Below are 6000 nucleotides of genomic sequence, written 5' to 3'. Positions count from 1 at the left end.
CATCATTAGATTGCGTAGGTAAGTATACAGAGATTGGCCTACTGGCAGTATCAGATTATATCCTCTTGGACGTATATCTCATTCAACCAGCGTTTCCCAGGCTGCACCACGGGGAGGTTTCTGTATGTGCAGCCCATACAATTACTCATTCATGATAACATAGGTATAGACACCAACATCACCTAATACCTGGGATTTATATAGCGCTTTTCTGAGTACTCAAAGTCGCTTTACAAAGCTAATCTAAGTAGAACACAATCAAAACAAAACAACTTTAATAAGAAAATACAGGGAATAAAAAGTTTAAAAGGCTACAGAAGGCCAGGGAATAAAACAAAAGTTGAGACTAGGGTGGTAGGAGATCAGCTAGGTGGGGAAAGCAGTTCTGAAGAGGTGGGTTTTGAGGGAGATTTTGAACACGGCAAGGGTGGGGGCGGTTTTGATGTGAGGTGAGAGTGGGTTCCAGAGGGTGGGTGCTGCAACGGAGAATGCCCTATCACCCCAGGTGTGCTTCTTTTTTTTGGTGGGGAATTTGAGGAGGTTGGCATCGCTGGATCTGAGGGAACGGGAGGGGACGTGGTTGTGAAGGAGGTCGGAAATGTATTGGGGTGCCTGGTGGTTGAGGGCTTTGTAGGTGGTGATGAGGATTTTGAAGTTGATTCTGTGTTTGACCGGGAGCCAGTGGAGGTCACGGAGGACTGGTGTTATGTGGTCTCTGGAGCGGGTGTGGGTGAGCAGGCGGGCGGCTGAGTTCACCTAGGTTCAATAGGATAGAAGTTAGGTGTAATTTGAAGTAATTCGATGTAAATTGGCAGCCATCTTTATTTTTTTCCATACCAGAATATTCAAAACATCAATATTTTCACTCCAGTTGATTCCTCACACAGTATTGACTTGATATAGCAATAAAACAAAATATTACACAGCAATTGTGTGAAAATTAAGAAATTGATCAAAACATCATAATTCCAGCCATTTTGGAAATGGGGCAAAAAAAAATGCAATCTGGTTTATTTATCTTCGAGCCAAATTGTTCTACAGACCATAATCTACAAATTAGAAGTGAAAAAATAACCTTTACATGAATTTGAAATGACTGAGTGTCCTGGCACCCCACCACTATACTTTTAAAACAGCATTTTTGCCAGCTATTGTAATTAGCCAATAGACCCCTTAACAGACGACGTCACACTGATAAGAACCAGTATGTGTGCAACCAGTATACTATGCGCCCAATGAAACCCATTATATCAGGTCCCGCCAGGACGCGCCTCACTAGCCAACACACAAGAGGGGGTTGAGGTGCACTGAAACCAGCGCACCCCAAAACAACAGGTTGAGAATTGATTGCGTGAAACAATCACATCTGCATCCTGTCTCAATGTTGGTAAACAAATAATTGGTCTATTAGGTTTGTCAGCTCCATACAATACCCAACTGTCGGGTCGGTTCTGTAATATCTCATAAAATAAATCGGATCTCGGAACAAACCTCAGTCATTGATTTAAAAAAAAGTGTATAAAATGATTACTGTAGGTTGATAGCAGTTAACTATTAATAACTATTCCTTGTGTACAGTGTCTTTACCATCAACTTAAACTCATGCTGCAGCAGTATATCTTATCTAATCCTGCAGAAACCAAGTGTTCCCAATTTGCCTGTTTCCTGCACTGTATGTGTGTGCAAATGTTCACAGCATGCTAATGTGTGTGGATGTGTGTGTGTGTGTGTGTGTGTGTGTGTGTGTGTGTGTGTGTGTGTGTGTGTGTGTGTGTGTGTGTGTGTGTGTGTGTGTGTGTGTGTGTGTGTGTGTGTGTGTGTGTGTGTGTGTGTGTGTGTGTGCGCGCACACGTGTGTACATGCATGTATTTACGGATATGTATGTATGTGTGTGCGTGTGTGCATGTGCATGTACGTACGTTTGTGAATGTGAATTTGAATAGGATTTCCACATCACACGTGTTTCTTTCATATGATAATGTATGTGACATTATGCAGTGTTGAAGGTGTGTTGATGCTTTAGAAGCAGTATAGGAGGATGGATTACGGTGACATGTGTCACATGTGGATGACAAGCTCTCAATGTTTTCACACACATGCATTTATTCCGAATAATAAGAGGCGTTAGGCCCACTGTAATTTAACTCTGAAAGATACAATAAATTAACGCTGTGTGTGCGTGTGCGTGTGCGCATGCGCGTGCGCGTGTCTGCAGTCAGTAACAGAGCCGCTCTGTACCCGACATGAGTTGATTCAAATAGATGTTAGTGCATTAATTCCATAAATGCCAACCTTAATTAATGCACACATTTTGACAGCCATTATACTGTACTATATATGTGTGTGTGCGTGTGTGTGTGTGCAGCGTGGGCTTTTTATTTACAGAGGAACTTGATAAGAAAGAAAGCAAAGAAGACAGAAAGCTATGGGCAAACAGGCCAACCGTAATCCCTAGCAGCAGACTCTTGTGTATTAATTGCTGTGTATGTACTTGCTGTCCAGTACAGTACAATACAAAACCATGTGCATTTTCTTAGATAAGGGTTAATATCTCCACCATGCAGGCCGGAAGGACCGACCGACCAACCGGGGGAGGGGATTATGTTTTTACTCTGTGAGTCTGTGTGTCCTTCCGTTCATCTGTCCGTCAGCCTGGCCCGGGTGAGTCTCACTACTGTAATGTTACTCTGTCTGTCTGTCTGTGTCTGTCTGTCTGTTGGCATCCACACTCCAAGTAGACCAATGAAGAAACTATGGCCTATGCCTCTTGGACCACAGGTTGTGTAATAATTGTATTATTATTATTATTATTATTATTATTATTATTATTATTATTATTATTATTATTATTCAACTTCACCTAATAGGCCTCAGCCATTTCTCTCTGACTAGATTTTCCATCATTTTGTGTATTCTTCGAAACACACTCACATGTTATAAGCATAATACAATGCATTTATACTTGAACTCATAAATCATTATAATAAGCGTTATGATGGGTTATGGTTATGGTTATAAAGCAGTATGACTATTTATAAGCTCTTATGATTATGATAATAAAGGATTATGATCAGATTACAATGCCTTATAAGTATGTGTATAATGCGTTATACACATGGGATGCATAGCAAGTTGCTACCCACGCTTTTTGCACAACCAAGTATGAATCAACCGCGTTAAATCGTTTTAATCGGTCAGGCCCGGTCAAGTCCTTTAAGTGACATCAGAATAGCCACCAGAGCAGTGATCAGTTCCAACAGCCCCATTCATCAAGGCTTCAAACACGAGGACTGTAGGAGATAACCAAATTCCCCAGGTGTCACAATAATCCCCTTCTACTGTATGAATTATGATCGGAGTACGCAGACAGATGATGACGGGACATTTAAACAGCTCAGTTCAGCCACACTGCCTCTCCATACATACTGATGGTTCTCTCCGGTGCTGACAGGAGACGAGGAGCTTTATGAAGAAAACTGCACGCATGCAGAGATGTCATCCTAATCACTCTCCCTGCATGGCGACTAATACAGAGTCTCTGACAACCTGAAAGCATGGATCCTTGGAAAGGATGGGGTAGTGTGTGTGTGTGTGTGTGTGTGTGTGTGTGTGTGTGTGTGTGTGTGTGTGTGTGTGTGTGTGTGTGTGTGTGTGTGTGCGCGCGTGCGTCAGTTTTAGACTAGACCGGACTAGACTAGACCAGATTGGCATTGGTTAAAAATGAAACGTTCTGTGATGTGGTTAGGTGAGGAGAGAGCTCTCTACTTGGCTGTTCAGCCTGAGCATGAGTGCAATGAAAAGAGGGTCATGGCAAATAACTAATTGTCTCCGGCATGGCGAGAGATTTTACCCTCCGTCCGTCCGTCCGTGTGTCCGTCCGTCCGTGTGTGTGTGTGTGTGTGTGTGTCCGTCTGTCGCCAGCTAATCTCCGCCACCGTTGGCTTGATCGCAGCGAAACTGTGCACACACACTCCCTGGATGCCAATTCCGAACTTCTGCCCCACATTTTTCACATGGGCCTTTTATAGCGCCACCAGGAGGCCGATTTGTGCAAAACATATTTTTGGACAGTACTCCTACAGATTTTGTCCAAAAATCTCGCAAATCGGTACACAGTATCTCTATATAGCGGAGCGGCTAAATGCTTTTTTCTGGCAGAATCTTTCAATTTATGATACAAGCGTGAAAATTGGCATGAGCAGTCTCCATGGGTCACTTGACAAGAAAATTGTCCGAGGCAGTTGTAATTTCAAGATGGTGGCCATTTTTCAAGATGGCCGACATCTTAGTGGGCAGTTAAGTGATATGATGGTTTATTTGGTGATACAAGCATGAAAATTGGCATGAATAGTCTCTGTGGGTCACTTGACAATAGGCCACCCACAGCTACTTGACATTTCAACATGGCGGCCATTTTTCAAGATGGCCAACACTTTAGTGGAGCAATTAAGTTATATAATGGTTTATTTGGTGATACAAGCATGACAATTGATATGAGCAGTCTCTGTGGGTCACTTGACAATATGCCACCCACAGCTACTTGAAATTTCAAGATGGCGGCCATTTTTCAAGATGGCCGACACTTTAGTGGAGCATTAAAGTTATATAATGGTTCATTTGGTGATACAAGCATGACAATTGGCATGAGCAGTCTCTGTGGGTCACTTGACAATAAGCCACCCACAGCTACTTTAAATTTCAAGATGGCGGCCATTTTTTAAGATGAAAAACCACCACAGTTAAGCTTAAGAAATCATTTTGTTGGTGATACAAGCATGAAAATTGCCATGAGCCGTCTCAAAAGGTCATTTGACAAGAAACCCCACAACCACCACTTGAAATTTCAAGATGACTTTCGTCCGCCATGTGGATCTTTAAATGATACCTTTTCTCATAGAAATGTATTGGGTTCCTCAAAAAGCTCTGTCAAGAGAGGTTGTTTGACTGTGTTTTGTCTGACTCCTCGCCCACGACCTGTCCAGTTTGGTAAAACCTGTCAGGAGTTGCCTCCCACTGGCATAGCTCTCAGGGTTCACTGAGGTACTCAAGCTCCCTTACCACGACACGGTAACAGTCACAAGGGAGGATTTTTTTTTTTTTTTTTTTTTTTTAAACTAACAGCCATTACATGTGTCAAATAAATACTAAGAGATGGGGGAACAAAAAATATGACTAATAAATTAGCACAGTTGAGGTGCTGATTAGCACAGTTGTGGTGCTGAACGGACAGTGCTCCAAAATTATAATTGAGCAATGGCTAATACTGAATGGCAGTAGCCACGGAACCATGACAAACTATAGTAAGGAACTAAACTGAAAATGTGCTTCACTGTTACGTATGGCAGTGGAAGGCAGTGGAAGCAATGTTACAAAGTAACAACTGCAAATTACACACTAATAGACTGGTGACAAAGTAAAACATGATGCACCGATGTGGCGAGGGGAAGCCGAGCCATAGGCCTACACTTGAAAACAAAGAGGACAACGGGGAAAAACTCTGGCAAAATAAACATGCAAATAGGTTCTAGCAGGGGCAACTACATAGGCATGTGGAACTGAGTCCATATTTGAAGCACTTACACCTTCCAGTACATGCCTTGGTGCACCCACATTTGGTCAACTCCCAACAACTCTCCGCAATAGGTGGAAGTGGAGTCCAGAAGACTTTCCACTTCTCGTCCTGTTCCACCCATCCCCAGTCAGATGGGCTCGGCATTTGTGGATGTCGCTTCAATGCCTGTCCCCACACGTATCCAGCCTCATAAGAAGCACGTTTGGCATGCTCTTTGAGTGCTGCTTGAGTTGGTGGGATCAAGTCATAATGTCTTTGCTTTCTGGCAAAGAGATCAAGCCTGGCCTCGTTCACAGTTGTGACATCGCTGGACCTGTCATACATGAGCACAACAAATCTCTCCAAAGCTTGCAGGTCACTATCCTCCACTGCAGAGGGACATTCGCTGAGTGTTGCAAATGTGTTTGACACCTCATCACACACGTCCC

Source organism: Gymnoscopelus braueri (assembly GCF_963280865.1).
Source record: "Gymnoscopelus braueri genome assembly, chromosome: 8".
Taxonomy (NCBI): domain Eukaryota; kingdom Metazoa; phylum Chordata; class Actinopteri; order Myctophiformes; family Myctophidae; genus Gymnoscopelus; species Gymnoscopelus braueri.
Note: the sequence above shows the minus strand (reverse complement) of the source record.